Genomic DNA, 16,695 nt, shown 5'->3' on the forward strand with positions numbered 1-16,695 from the left:
GGGCCACCGTGGTGTTATTTGTCATAGTAATTATACGGTTGTGGTGTATGAATTTAGAATGCTTTGCAACTAAGACATTTTTTTTCTTCAGTGGAAACAATACCTTTCCTTAGGTGTTATCTAAAAAGTTACATTTAAATATGCAATTTAAAGTATAATTAGGGAAGAGAAGTGGAAATACTTTTACTACAATTAACCTTGTATGTGGCCATGTAATGGCTTAGCCCACTGTGACTCAAAACACAATCTCTCTGACATTTAAAGCCAACACAAGACAATTTGTGTACTTTAGGATGTAAGCCCGGCATGAGGTAAATTAGAACATTTCTATTATTCCTGAACAATTACTAGAATATTTTTGAAAAACAAGAGCCCTTGAAATGACCTAAAGACAAGAGAAAAAAAAAACAGGGAGAAAGCTGCTCTCAAGAGTGAAAGAGAAGATTAAATGTGCAATTTAGATCATAGCTATGCATAGCCTTTAGGAACCATCCACTGCAAAATAGATGATTTTCATGAAACATGGGCCTTTCAGAACATCACTCAATAGATATCAGATTATAGAATATGCATTATTATCATATTTGTCTGTGTGGTCTGCACTAAGCCGTGAGGCAACTGATACTGGATGGATTATTGTGCCATGCGCTGATGGGGGGGGGCAAGGAGGGGACAGGGAAACGGATAGGGGAAGACAACTGAGTGGCTAACTATCTCACTCAAGGACAAGCAGGTGCAGAGAATGACCAGGGAACGCCATTCGTTTTACAATAACTTTAATGTGTCCCTATTCAAATCTGTTCTTTGCTGACATTCCATTCCACTGGTTCACTGTACAGTGATATGAATGGAAAACACAGAACACCACTTTCCACAAGTTCAAAAGGTTACAGACCACTTCTTCCCGCTGCCGAATTCTAAGTCCTGTGAACTTCCTTACCTAAATAAAACAACGTAATCCCAACCCCTTCAGAAAAAAAAATGTGTCAAAAGGCCAAAACTTGGAATGGGAAAAACAAGAGGAAACTGCAAAGATTTATGAGAAGGACGTAGGAAAAGCACAAGCTCTTTCCAGGATCCAACCTCTGTACTCTCCTTCAGCTGACAAATCTAAGTCTCTCTCTCTCTCTCCCCCTTTCTGTTGTTTTTGCTGGGAGATCTGCCCTTTGTCAGGATATCATGCCCTCTCTGAGCACTTACCCCCATCAGGCCTATCTTCAGGAAACAGATGGGGTCGGAGGCCATTCCCTTGCCCCTCCAAACTGCTGAAAGCGGCACATTGAGAGCCCACCTCCACACCGTGGCCCTCCCGGAAACCTCCCACCCCTGGCAAGGCGCCCACTCTGCACACACATCTCACTCAAGGAGCAAACCGTGCTTGATTTACTTGCTTTATCTCTCATACATGTCTCAATGTTTTCGCTCTCTCTCTCTCTCTCTCTCTCGCTCTCTGGTTTGAGGGAGGATGGGTGACTCAGTGCTATGCCCTCCTCCACAGAGGGGGCGGATCTGCCCTCTCTCATACTGCCTCCCAGGGTATAGGAGAAGAAGACAGTGCAAGAAGAATGACCCCAGCCAATGCCTTACAGTCAAACATATTGGCTTCGAGACAATAGTATAAAACAAACAAATAAATGGGCCTGTGTACAAGGCTAAATTAAATTCTACTGTCTTAAATGAGGATGTCTTTGCCTTGAGACATTACTAGGCTATCAGGACAACTTCACTCACTCATTTTTATTTATTTTTTTTAGTTTGTTTACTTGATGTACATTATTTATTTAGTGTCTTTACTCCAATAACACACATACATAAAGTCATATCTATGGGGGACGTGGGAGTCACAAATATTGCTTGAGTTCAACTAGCAGAATGAACATGTTTAGAAGGGCTATTTAATGTTTAATATTTAAGGTTTGTGAAATATTACAGAAGCTGTAAGTATACCATAATATTTATATTACAGTGTGCCTCTACAATTGCCTCTGAGCTGCACCTTTTGAGGATGTAGTGGACCTTTACTCAAGGTATATTCATACCAATCTGACTTAAATAAGTTGTATGTGTACTGGAACAAAAACACAGAGTTCCTGCTTTGTCTTATTGTGATGGTCATCAAAATGTCTGATTAAAAGAGAAGAAAGATCACATCTGTTTTAGGGCATTTGGAAAAAACTGTACATTTTTTACATCATCTCTCTCTTTCTCTCTCTCTCCCTCTCTCTCTCTCTCTCTCTCACACACACACACACACACACACACACACACACACACACACACACACACACACACACACACACTCAGTAATAAACACACAAGAGAGCATGGGTGCACACACTACACACTCACACACAGTAACAAACGTATACATGTGCAGACATACATGTACACACAGATACAAGCACAATGGTCGAAACAAGTGTGTGAACAACTTTAGATGAAAGAGTAATCTTCCTCAGGAGACCTCAAGAGGAAAGAGAGAGAGAGACTTGTTTTTTTCCTTCTTCACCCAGACAAGAAATGCCCAGGCCTCAGCAGCAGCCTGAGTAAATAAAAGAACGGGCCTTACTTCCCTGTCTCTCGGGCCGGGGGCCTGTGCACGCCAGCACTCTCTGTGCTGCTGCCAAAGGGGATGCTGGGGCCTGAAAAACTACACCCTGCAGCTGAAGGGCTGTCTTTGTTGGTCTGCCAAGGCCTTCCTGAGCATCCTCCAGCCAACAGCCTGTCACGTCCTGGGAGGAAGACCTCCATCTTAAGGCCTGTCCCTCTCTGGGAGTTCTGTCCCTACCCCCTCCCTCTTTCTCTTTTAAATGTCTCCTATATGGAACAAAACAAGCTCATTTGGAGTGATTCTATAGGGAATGGTATTTTATGTGCCATAGCCATATTTACTAACAAGAAAAGCTACATTACATCAAAACTTTTTAGAGAATTAGCCTTACAAGTTTAAGGAATCCATATATGTAAGATTAATAAAGACATTTGAAAAAGCACTATACAAATTAGTGTTTCTTTTTTCATGAACTGAAGAAATAACCACTAAAAATTCCCCCTTCACACACAGGTCTCAGTTTCCTCTAAGCCAGTCTGAACTACTCTTTGTGCACCACTTCCTCTATGTTCATTTATAGCACCCTTTCCCAGAGTAAATACCCCTGTTCAAATAAGATCCTTAATGCTGGGAACAGGTAAGTTTGCCATTTCTGTTCATAGCGGCATAGCTTTCAAAACCCCAGAAGAGTGTTTTGATTTATGCAATTAATGTATTTGAGAATTAGCTAAATATATAAATATATTTTTAAGAGAGCAAGTCATTAATTTTCCTGATGACATTGTTTCCCTTTGGACTATAATACATATGGTGGCAAATACTGTCTCTAAATTTCAAATGCTAAAATATATGCGTAATGTGAAAAGAATTATTGCAATTGAATTCATTGTGGACAGATACTGCTCTGTAATAGTGTGAGCTGAGCGCATCAGAATGAAGGCAACATATCAGTTTTGGATTGCTAATTCTTCACAGATATTAATGGCTGGTGTGTGCCGCAGTGGCACAATAAATAAAATATTCGTCCAAAGTCATACATATTCAAATCCAGTAAAATCCCCTTTTGTCAAAAAAGTGTGCCTTTCTTTAGAGTTCAGTTGATAATAATAATAATTTCTTAATGACCGTAATGCCTATTATGTATATGTGCCAAAAATGAAAGAGACAGACAAGAAAGGTATAATTAATTCTCATGTTGAATACATTGGGGCTAAAGCTAGGATGTTTGGTTTTTACATCTGGAAATATAAGTACTGCAAGCAACCGTTAAAACGAAATGGCCTTTTGCCAAAACACAATAAAAGTCTATATGCACAGTGCTCAGCAAAGATATTGTGTTACTCTCAAACCCAGACACCCCTCACAATTTGTGAAATGTCTTTTTAGTGCTACACTTTGATGTCTTAAAATAAAATATAAAAGAATATATATATAACTTTTCACAATAAAATACATCTAAAAAATACTTACAAATCTAATTCTAGAATTGAGTGTAAAACTATAGACGCTTAATGTTCTGTAATGTTTTTATTTCAGTTGGGTGAAAATAACGATGGCTGACCCTGGACTGATCTGGCTTCTTTTGGTCTGAGAAGCACTTTGTAAACCAGGTGCAAAGATGCAATAAATACATTAATTTTTATTTACATAATTACATACCTACTTACTTTTCTATCAAAGACTTTGGCATTTGTTAGCAGGTTTTCCCCAAAGCTCACCGTTAAACATAGTGCTTACTAAACAGGCATTTGTGATTATATTGGTTTTATCCTGTAATACACCCTCCCGAAACCTTTCAGGGACCATGATTTGGGAATAACTCACTGCTGGCGCCTAGACCTTCGTGTCTGAGGTCCTGGAAGCAGTTCAAGATGTCTTATCACCGCCTGACAGCAACAGAGTACATCTCCTCTATTTAGTAAGCCAAACTCTTATCCAGGTCCAGGACCTTATCTTATCAGAAAAGTGTTTTTGCTATCAGTCATCTGCTGCTTCTATAGCAAGCTAGACTTTGTTCAAAAGCCATTCTAGTGAAGCAAAGCATGGCCATGCTTTCAGCCGCCAAACCTTATCTTCCTGTGTGTTGTAGCAGAGATCTGTACGTAGTGGTTGTCATAAGAGATGTGTTTGTGTGAGTGTATTTGTGGCACATTGGGGATTGGGGATTCAATGAATAAACAAAAAGCTGACAACTTGTCTGATGTAACACCATGACCCCACTTCATATTCAGAGAGGGGATCTTTTTACAGTTACTGGGAAAAGTAGTGAGTCTCTCCCATGAGACAATGCATGTGTCATCTCAACGCTTTTCCTGTTCTGATGCCCAAATAGCAATGTGTGTCTGAACAACACACTATCATGTACACCCCTGTTTGTGACACAACCACTTAAGATCTAATAGAGGAGGTGGTGAGAGAAATTTTTACATTAGCTAAGACTCCAATCTCCCTGACTGAGAGAGAGAGAGGGGTGGTCGATTTTTTTGGGACTAATTCCAGTCAGATGAACAAATCACTCAGTTGATTCACGACCGAGAGCTTAGAGGACACAGAGCTATTGGAAGAGGCCCAGTGCTGGGCTTTACTCACAGTAGTCCTGCTACATCCCCATTTTAAGACATCAAATCCAGTCAAAATGAAACACTGATAATTCCCAGTAGCTGTCAAGAAAAGTGCCAGGTGGCTAGATGTGGCTTTTTGCACCATGCAGCTGATACAATAAGCTGAAGTGGAGGTATTTAAAGGAGCTGCTTTTTACCATTACTCAAACTCACATAGTATTGTCTGTGTGCGTGTGGGTGTGTGTTGTGTGTATACACTGCCTGTCTCTCTCTTTTCCTCCCTTTTTTTTTTCTTAGCAAACACAATATGTTTTTTACACATCACTGAGAAATGTCAGGTCCCTGCCCCCCCTTGCTACAGATCAATCAAATCCACTATGCTACAGGATGAGAAGGAGGGGTTGTGTGAGACGACTGGAGCAGCAGTGAACAAGGAAGCTATGTTTGACTGAACGAGGTAGAAAAACACTAGATGAAATAAGGATTTACTTCTCGGGGTTTCATCAGTGCCGTAGCCGCAAGTTACTCTGGCCTAACAACATGTACACAACACATTTCCACACACACTTGGAGGAGAAATGCAACCCCCTCTCACCCACCCAAATTGCAGTCAATGGGGATTTTTTCACACAGGGCCTGACACAAAGAGCTGGAACATCAAGCGCTGTTCTGACTCTCTGGTCTGGGTGTCCATTATTCTGGCCCTCATGGCTCTGTCTCTCAACCATGGGGAAGCGGCAAACTGTCAACTACTTTGTCCACATTACCCACGTCCCCCAGCTCAGACAGGAGCACTTGGTCACTGTCCCAGAAATCACAGTGCCCCAGTGGCGTCCCAGGAAAGTTAGACAAATGGAAGGCCAGAGGAGGAAAAGTAGGGCGGCCAGTCATCCTTTACTAGGCTTTTTCTTTCCATGATAGTGAGACACAATGAAAAGTGGAATTCCTCTACTTATTGCAGAGATGTCTCCCTGCTACACTGCTGTCTTTCCACCAACATCCACACATTTTTGTCATTTTTGCATGATCTGCCTCATTTTTTCCTGTGTAAATCAGCATCATGTATCAATCCATAACCATGCCAGAGATGACATAGTGCTAGGTAACACATTTCTTATCCTCCATTACAACTGCATACTATTACACTGAGATCACAGAGGTCAGCAATGCACTCAAACACATCATATGAATACCAGATATGGATGACCAGGCCGTCAAATATGCTATCACATATTTTACTGTTTAGAAATAAAATAAATGTAATCAAACAAAGGCTTAAAATAAAAATTTATATAATTTGTAGGGATGTTTACTTGCATCACTATGTTTGTCCCTACCGGCTGTTTTTCCTTCTTTTTTTTGTGTTAAATCAGGGCTGGGAAAAGTCACAGAGACAGGGTTAATAAGAAATTACAGTGTCAGGAGTGCTTCATTGCTGCTTTTAACATTAAGTCTTTTTCAAAGAAAAATAAATAAATTAAGGACAGAAACTGAAAAGGGAGAAATTTAATTACACCATTATTCAAGACAGGTGAATTTGGGGCTCATAACAGGTTACTATTCAGAGTCCAGTGGGTGGGCTCGAGGGCTAATGATTTTTTATTGTTTCAGTTGAATTTTACTTGATTTGAAGTGTTTTAATTATGAAAAGTGAATCACACTAGAACCAAAATGCACTTCACAGCATGCCCTCATTACCTCTGTGACATGAGATATAATGCTTTTTGCATTAGAAAGAAATGTACATTAATTGCATAGGTACCATCACTATTACAAAACTACATTTTTTAATAGATGTACTGTAGTGTGTTGTTTCTATTACCTTTTTTACCTATGTGTTTATGTACCTTATGTGAAGTGTCTTACCATAAAAAGCACTCTATAAATAAATGGTATGATTATTATTATTATTATTATTACTACTAGTAATAGTAGTAGTAGCAGTATTTGTTTAAAACAGGCAGCCATACTAAGATTTGGCTGTGATAAGCCCTAAGGGTGCTGCAACGCAAGATGGTCAGAGCTCTGTTTAGGACGTAGGTGGAGCAGTTTGTGTGTGGGAGAGGGGTGGTGGTTATGGTGTCATCTCCTGTAGAACAGAACGGCTGGTGGTGTGGAGAGGAAGGACAGTTGACCACTTCAGGTAGACTACAGCACAAACAGGAAGGAGGCTGTTCCCCAGGTCTTGGCTGGACCACCAGCCACAGTGAGCCTCCCAGGGGGAGAAGGAGGATGACAATCTGTCCCCCAGCATGCCCCCTTCACCGCCTGCCTCACTGCACTGGCTCTAAGGGAGTGCTGGGCCAGGCGGGACTGGGCTGGGCTGGGCTTCAATAGGCAGGGGAGCCTCTGTGTATGTGTATGTGTGTGTGTGTGTGTTGTTCCCTCAACACTGCGGCAGACCAGGCGCAGGACCCAGTGGACAGTCAGCTAGCCAGTCAGTCAGTCAGCCACTGTGAGAGATGCTGCAGCAATGGGCTGTACTATACTGCGACTCTATTAATATTTCCTCACTGCGCAAGAGTTTACTTGGATGCTCTTTTATTTTTCCCCACTCTTAGTTACTCACGGAAATGTGATTTATGTGATCAGCTTGGAGAAGAAAAAATTGTTGTGCGTACAGAAATATGCTGAGTTACTGTATGGTTGCTTCATTAAAATAGGGTTTGCTCTGCAAGTTTCAAGAGGCGCTATCCATTACCTAAAACCAAGCACAGCACACACTGAATTTGGAAAACAGGGTCTAATTCTTTTTAATCAAACTACCTCATAGTGACCCATAAAACTTGGGCTAGACTTCAACAAAAAATGATTTCACTTTTTAAGGATAACTTCAGACACTTGGATCTATGTTTCTGTACACTGGGAATATTTTGAAAAAGGGCAGTTAGTCTGCCAAATGCCCATAAAAAAGTCTTATATCAACACCTTTTTTTTCTTTCAGCAGAGAAAATCACATGCATATGGAGAGCAACCCTAGACTATATAGTGTTAGCTTTAGCATTAGCATTTATCAGAAAAGTCTGACCCTGCCTCTCGACCCATGACCTTCAGTTCCCCCGATTAATACACTGTGGCTCTATTTGATATCTCCTCAACGCCATCCCAGCTTGTCAGTGGTAAAACAACTGGAGACAGCCCAGGAGGGAGAAGAAAACATGCATCTTGGAGAGGAGAGCGGGAGGGGAAGAAAAACAAGCATCAACTCAAGCAAGACGATGTATTTTCATGCATCCCTGTCTTAAATGTCAAGATTTCTTAACCCTCAGTGACTGCAGCGCTGACACCTCTCCAAGGTTCAACAGAAACCGCATTCATTAATAATTAGCTTAGCTGTGAGGACAAGGAGTGAGACTGGGATCGAGAGAGCGAGTGAGACGGCTAAAATTTAAACTTCTGTCCTTTCCAGAGAGAATCGAATTTCACTACAAGTTTTTTTTTTTCATTCTTTTTCATTTCTTGTTTTCCTGGTGTGTTGGCCAGAATCCCGCAGGCGGCCCACGAACGAGCGATGCAGACGTCGCATCAGCGTTACTACTCCCTCCTCTCCTTAATCATGGCTCTAATACCCTCCAGATGAATAAACATCTTCATCCCCTCTCTGTTAAAGCCAGAAGGCTCCTCCACTCTTGAATCCAAGAAAGGGAGAAAGAAAGAGAGAAAGAAATGGAGAGTTGAAGAAGGAGCACAGGAAAAGGATGACAGATGGAAGGGTGGATCAATGTTGAAATGAACCGACAGCAAAGTAACAAAGCCACGGCAAGATTTTCTGGTTCTTCCCATAATTCGTCTGATCTATTTCCCCCTTGACACAATTATCACAGTCCTCCTAATTATTTTTTCTTCTTAAACCGATTTCTAATGGCAGGCTGTTTTTTTTATGATCGTGTTTATAAAGTGGAGGTTTTGCGAGCTGTTGTGCAACCTTGTCGCCTCAGACTGTGTCCACAGACTGCACAGGAAGGGGGAAGGGGGCGGAGAGGGAGGAGGCGGGGTGGGGGGGGGGTTGTCTCTGGAGAATGGGCCAGGCCCCAGACCAGCACTTCCCTGGCCCAGTAACTGTGCCAGAATACTCATGACATGTGTGTACAGTATGTGAGCGCAAATGGCAGACAGATTTAGGGGTTTGCTTTGTTTCCCCTTCTATTGTTTTCTGCTGGTATCCAGGCAGCTCATCATCATATCTTAATACTGCTAAGTATTATGAAAACACACGCACGCGCACACTGATACACGCACACGCCTCACCGAATGAAGCAGTTCCTTCGCTGCCCTCGCCCTCATCTTCATTTGCAGAACAGGTCTGGAATATGAGGCCTGAATACAACCAGACAAATGACTACAGGGCATTTTACTTATTCATTCATCACTTCACATTGATTTATTCCTGTTTATCTATTTATCAGCTGGAAAAAAAAGTTTCCTTTGGATTGTTTTGCAAAAAGTTTGCATGCTGACGTACTCGGCGAAAAACTTTCACGGTCACTGTAGAAAAATCCCTAAAAGAGATTACTGAGGTTCATCTTGCCCTTGAATGCCCTCCTCTCACTCCAGCACCTCAATGGATACTTTTCCTCTCCCTATTTACATGGGCCCAGCACTCCTTGGCTTAGTAACCATTTACTTAGTTACACACCACCACCTGGGAGGCTATTTATGTTTCTCTCAGGAGAGGAACTCACTAAGACTGCCAACCAACACCCCCATATGAATTATCATCCATTCAGTACAAGTAAACTTCAGGAAAGACCAAAGATCCCCAGTATGACTTTACATTTGAAATCTGCTTAAAATATTAAATGAATAAATCAAATATTAGAGGTGAGTCATGTATTAATGAAAAAAGAAAAGACTGCAGTATATTAAATCTTTTTTGGGTGGATATAGTGACCATTTGTTAAAGGAATCTTCCTATCTGGGAATAATATGCAATTTACCTGCAGTAGTAAGGAGTTTTCCTTCTTATACGCGCTAATCTCACGTCTATCTGAATGTGCAGCTTACTGTGATGAACCCATTTCAAGGATCATCATTTGAGAGAGTGAATGTAATAGTCCCCCAATATCAGTTATCACTGACAGCACCATCCATATCAGCTAATTACTTTTCATTGGGCTGTTGTAGACGAGAGGACATCAGCCTTTATCTGTATATAAAAGGAGAAGACACTACTATTACTGTGAAAGAGCTATAGTGTTACTGTACCACTAATATAGAAACAGCATACAATGAGATGGTAATAAAACCCATGTCACTCCTCCAGTGGCTATCTTACTTGGCTACTTTAAATATCAGGAGAATATTACCAATAAGGTGACCTTTAATTACATTTGGCATGCAAATAAGTTGACGAGTCAGGAAGGGAGGGAGAGAAAGAGATGTTCTAAGATTACCATTGGACTCCTGATGACACACACATTACAAATAGAGCCCTACCCTCCTGGTAACAGGATCTGTGCTGTTTTTTTTTCTTTAACCAGCCTACTTCCATCACAAACAAAGAAAGCCAATAGGTCAGGACAGTGCATTCTCCCTTCCTTAATTTGTATTTTCTTTGGCGTTCTTGGGTTAGTGAGGTGATTGTCATCTCTGCGGCTCTTCATTGTCTCAGGGAGGAGTTGGAGTTGGGGAATATAATCCCATGCACTATGCATACAGCAGGGAGGAAATATGGGCACAGAGTTGGTGCATGACCCCCTGGGTAATTTGTAAAACATGAGCCATGGCACCCGAGCACCATGCTGAAGCTTGGGTCAGGTGACTCTGTCACAGGTGCACCATGGGAGGATCTCTGGTGAGGAGGCACACCTCCCACTACAGAGCAAGGTGGGCAACACAATGATTTCTAAACATCGAAATCTCTATCTACTTGCCTCAGTCTTTTTTTTTAGAAATGTGGAACACAGCAGAGGTGGTAGCTATTTTTTTGAGAACATTTGGTTGGATTATCAGCTTGCATCTGTAACTGAAGGTGGAAATATGTTATCACCTTTCTTCTATCGGATGAAATGCTGTCGCTCCTTTACACAAATAGATCCCTGAGACACACAGATGTTGGAACATAATAGTACAAACATACCACACATATTATACATGGCTGAGCTCACACCTGTCGCATTAATAAGAAGTCTTGATTAGAATTCGACAGACATAACATCCCGCATGCACGGTCTCTGCTTTGCTAGGCCTCAGATAACCTTTATCCTATAGGGTTTAATTAATGTCAGCCAGTCTACTCTGCCTTTCAGAAGGAAACGACTTATTCCTCTGCCCTCATGAAGCCCAAATCCCTCTGTTTCACTGGTGAGGCCGGCTGCCTTGTTTATCCCAACTACAGGTACTGCTCCCTATTAAGGCCAGCACTTGTTACAGGGAAAAGGTTGAATTATTTACCAACAGTAGAAGGGGAGGAAGAGAGAGGGAGAAAGAAACAGAGAGAGAGGGGCATTTCATACATGGGATGAGATTTTATGTTGTTTTTTTTTTTTTTTTTTTGAGGTTATGAACAAGGCAGGATTAATGATCCATGGACATTACATACAGGTGCTGATTACCAAGGAAAAGGGCATCCTGGCATACAGTAAGTGGAACATAAGTCCATACAATGGAATGAGTAAATTGCCCCCAAAACATTATGCATTGAATCTCTTTGATGAAAAACACCTTATACCCTGCGCTTAAAATGTAGGTAGTTTTATACATTTGGTCATGTGTAAATAGATGAATGTGTTTTGTTAAAGAGATACCAAGGGTGCTTGCGCGCACTCTTCACCCTGGGCAAACTGTCTGCATTCTATCTGCATCTCAGCCTCTCTGCACAATACAACAAAACATACAGAAAACAAAAGGGAGCACAGAGGGGGAGAACGAAGAGACAGACCAAACAATAAACTCAACCACAAGAGACAGAGTTTGACTTAGTGTGTGCGTGTGTGTAGTGTATGTGTATCGAGGAGGGAGACCGAAAGCGAGAGAAGGACGAGGGAGATGAAGACAAATGCAGAAAGGGAGAAAGACAGAGGGCGGCAGAGAAAACGAAAGACAGAGGGAGAAATCAAATTTGCAAGAACATAACAAAAAGCTGTATCTCCGACAAAAGAGAACACACAAGGGTATTTGTCTAGCTGTCTGCACCAGCAGGATCCTCTGAAAGTTTATTAAACTAGAACCCTTCAAGAGAAGGCAGAGAGTAGTAAACTATACTACTGGGGAAGAAAAGAGAGAGGGAGAGGGAATGGGAGTGAAGGGGGGGTTTAAAAAGAAAAAAAGCTAGCTTTTCAGCCTCTGTCTCTCAGAAATTCTTTTATTTCAGCCATGCATTAAGTAACCTCCCCACTGAGTTCTGCTCCCCTTCCTGGTGTGGATAAAGCCGTCCCTCGGGGGAGCCGCTGGTAATTTCCAGCTTCGCCAGAAACTCAGGTATTAGAAAAGACCGCTTGGGGACCTGCCACAATATACCTTCACAATTTCATACGCTCTGAAAAAGAGGGGGCCCCTCCCTCCCAGCCTACCCCCACCCTCCCAGTAAACCCCCTCGAGGGTCCCCAGTTCAAATTTCTGAAGTGCAGACAACGGGTGTATGTGTGGGGGAGGGGAGGGTGGTGTTGGGGGGCCCGTGGGACTGAGCACCAGCAATAGAAAATCCACTGCATAGAGGAGAAAAAAGCATTTCCTCTCTGGTCTGGCAGGAGTGCCTTTTTTCCCCTGGCTCCCACCAGAGGCTTTTTACAAAACATGTGTTGCTGACATGTTGACAGATTGCTCAGTGAAGTGTTAGGCGCATGCACACGGCTGGCCATTTAGGGGGACATGGCTTCCTACCCAACATCCTCTACCTGAGGCACCATGTTTTATACATCATCCCCCAAAGAAAAAAAGGAAACAATAAAAGGTAAGGGAGTTGCTTCCTTTGTGAGGAAAGCAGAATATCAGAGAGAGACTGCGTATAATGCTGCCTTAGCTGAACTGCCATGATGGGGAGGAGCAACGGAAGTGAGAATAAGGGAGGGAAATGGTTTGAGGCAGGAAAGCTGAAGATAAAGCAGCGAGGTGGGAAAAAGAGCTTGAGGATGCATGGTATGCTTATGTACTGCAGGTGAACTTGTCAAACCAATAAAAAGCCCAAAAGATCTCTTTGTCTTCCTGTACTGAAGCCACCAACAGCAAGCAGGAGGATGGAATCTGATCAAAGGCCAGCTTCCAGATCCAACTTTTGCTCCTATCAGGGTATCGACAGCACACATCTTAATCGCCCTGCGGCTCCAAAAGTGCTGCCGTGGCAACAGGATGGAAATGGGGATCATAATGTATTCATGGTGCCGGCGACCTGGGGGCTGCGGAGCGCGCTCTCTGGGGACCGCACTTTACCCAGAGCCAGACGTGTCTGGGCAAAATCACTCCACACAAGACAGCAGCAGAATACTGAGGAGCCATGACAGGATGGAGGGAGGGAGGGAGAGAGAAATAAAGAGAAAGAGGGGAGGCAGCAGAGAGAGCTATGAATAGAAATGGAAGATGATAATAGAAAATACAGATGGAGAAGGGTTAGGACATTAGAGGTAAACAGTGGTGGCCGATCGGTGTCAGACCTTACAGTAAAAAAAAGGGGAAATGTAGCATTACTACGGACCTGAATTCAAACTCCAAAACACAAAAGACAAAAGATCTGAGACTTGAGGAGAAAAAAAACAGGATGTGATTGGTGGGAAGGGGCTTGCTGGGATGAGTGGCTCTACCTTGAGAAGCCTGATGCTGCTTGACCAGGTGGGTGGTTGGCCGGGAAATAAATTGAAGAGGAAATTGGTCCAGATTATCAGGGCCACAAAGAGACATGGCCCTTTGGCCACGGGCAAGGATGGATAAATGGGTGGATGAGTAAATGAACAGAGGGATAGAAAGGCGGAAGATTGATGGCTGAGCAGATGGATGGTTCAGTTGGATTGAGAGTCCAGTTACCTACCATCCGCCAGCCCGCACCCCCATACCCACCCATCTTTCCCCTCCTGGAAAATAAATGCTTACATTGGCGATACATCTTGCTTCTTTCCAGGCTGAATGTAATGCGCTCTCTGACCCTTTCCATCCTAATGATCTCTCCCCCCCCCCCCTCACACACACACACACACACACACACACACACACACACACACACACACACACACACACACACACACACATATCTGTACACTAACACATACACACTCACAAACTCATACACACCTACAAAAATGCTCACATGCACAAACAAACAAACAAACAAACAAACAAACACAAAGCTATAGCCTGACCTGCTTTTCCTCAACAGGAGGGCAGCTACAACAGGCACCATGCCAGGTAAACATCCTCAAGCCTTGTGCACTCACTGCAGAGGGTAAAGCTCAATGCTGGAAACACACTCTAAAATACAAGGAATAGTCAATTATGTTTAGGACTGGGAAGACATTCTTAGAATATATATTCCCCTTACATAGCCCTCCTGCTGTATTTAGAAATAAAAAATAAAAAAAGACAACTTTTGCTGCATTTTATATCAAGGTTCCTTCTGTAACAGAAAGTCATAACACTCCCCCCTAGAGGTGATGATTCAAATGCATTAAGTCTCTCAAAATGAGAGGATTCACCTGCAGACTGCGGTGCGTCCTTCTGCACTAACTATCCTCCACACGTAGTACACCCTCAGGCATTCAACCTAGGGCCACAGACAACTCCCCTGTCTGTCTTTCCTCCTTCCCTTTAGCTGACAGGTTCTTCGACTGCTAAGCTCCAACACGGACCTCTGTGTTTGAGATGACTGTGCAGAACAATCAAGGGAGAGAAAAGAAAGCAAGAGAAGGAATGATGAAGCAGGGCGAGAGAAGGAGTGCGGGCAAAGAAGAGGTAGAGAGAAACAAGGACATCAACAACGTGTTCTCACAGAGAGATGACCCCTGGCCATCCCGAGGCATCTGGTTTATCTGGCTGTCTGGGTAAGCCACGCACACACCTAATGACTCCAGCCTGGTCCATGTCCCATAGGTTTTTTTATCCCGGATTACGGATGGGGAATGACAATGGGCTGGTAAACTACTGTGCCTCACGTCTAAGAGCTCATATCAGACAAGAAGTTCTCCATGATGAAAAGACTGGGGTGAGTTGAAAATAAGGTTCAAAGTTACTGAGAACTTAGGACATTAGTTTCTGAATTGTATTTACAGTATGATGGAACATTGATGTATCCTTCAAAATATTTCAAATATTAAGACACCTACATTTTTAATGATGCTGTATTGCTGATTTGTATGCATCACAAATAGTATGCATCTTCTTAAATTTGAAGGTCAAATATACCCATAACTCTGAGTTGCACATAATGCTGGGGGCCAATGTAGAGAGGTAGTTTGGACTCTAACCTTCCTCTTTTTCTCTTCATGTTGCATGGCACAGCTGAACAGACCTCAATCTACTTCTGTGGTGGAGATTAGTAATCATCTAGGGTCTTCATATTGATGGCCAGGCTCAGCTTGTTTGCATATTTACTGGCCTCAGAGCCCAGTCGCCTGAGGTGAGAAGCAAATTACATTTCTGCTTACCCCCACGCGCACAACTCTCTCACACTCTTTCGATTTCTATCCCTCGTTTTCACCTCCTTTTTTTCAGCCTTGTTTCTCTTAACATGCTGATCAGTCATCTTGCAGTAAGCATCCTTGCCTGCCCTGGTTGCATCCGAATAGCGGTCTCATTTGGCTAACATCATCACAGTGTAATCTTGTTGGAGAGAGCAATCAGTTTACTTTGGAATTAGGTATTCCGTTGGCGGGCCCAGAGAGAGGGAAGGCTCACAGGGTTTAAAGGATGCAAACGAAAGCATGCTCTCCAGAATACAGTCTTGAGCCTGATTGGGTGATAACAACCCACACAGGCTCCATGTGAGAGTAATGAATGGCCAATGGGAGGCCTGAATAATAATGCAATTGGATTAAAATCCAATCACACGATGGTTTTGTCTGTTGACTTTGTTTGTGGGGTATGTTCTACAAACCAAGTTCATGATGAGAAAGATGCATCATGCTTTGACTGGGGGCACATAATGTCCTAATATAAAGATTACCACTCTGTTTACTACAGCCCAATCTCTCTTGACTGTCAGTCAGTCCTACAGGATTTTGTTGATCTGATTTTAGCATACATGCATTGCATATAGAATAAGTGATAACACGGTGAAGTTGTAGTAACAGTTGCATGTTCTTTGCTTTCTTAAATCAGTGGCTTATTCAGAGAATGGCTAACACAGGTGGTGAGTTACTATTTAATCAGGGATTTTAATGTATTGGTTTATCACAGAGACATGTCCCAAGCTGGCACACTCTGCAGCCTTCCGCAGAATCCAGTCACTCGTTGGGAGGCCATCTCTTAAGAGAGGCTCTCTGATCAAATCGATTGACTCCTCCAGGATGATCGATCAGCCAGGCAGGTTGGAGGTGGAATAGATTAGATGACCTTTACATTCTCAGCAGTGGTGGACCCCCCCCCCCCCTACACTGTCCACTGCTCTTAACATTAAGAGGACATCTCTGTATTACCTGACAGCATGGCTTTACTGTCAAA

The 16,695-nt window shown here is 42.7% G+C and overlaps 1 protein-coding gene across 6 annotated transcripts in view; it reads right to left on the bottom strand.

The window, feature by feature from the left end:
* LOC127363420 (zinc finger protein 521) overlaps nucleotides 1-16,695 on the bottom strand; it is an 89,006-nt gene that overhangs the window by 49,608 nt on the left and 22,703 nt on the right. The gene's annotated exons all lie outside the window — the stretch shown is intronic.

The sequence above is a fragment of the Dicentrarchus labrax genome, unplaced genomic scaffold, assembly GCF_905237075.1.
Source record: "Dicentrarchus labrax unplaced genomic scaffold, dlabrax2021, whole genome shotgun sequence".
NCBI classification, from domain to species: domain Eukaryota; kingdom Metazoa; phylum Chordata; class Actinopteri; family Moronidae; genus Dicentrarchus; species Dicentrarchus labrax.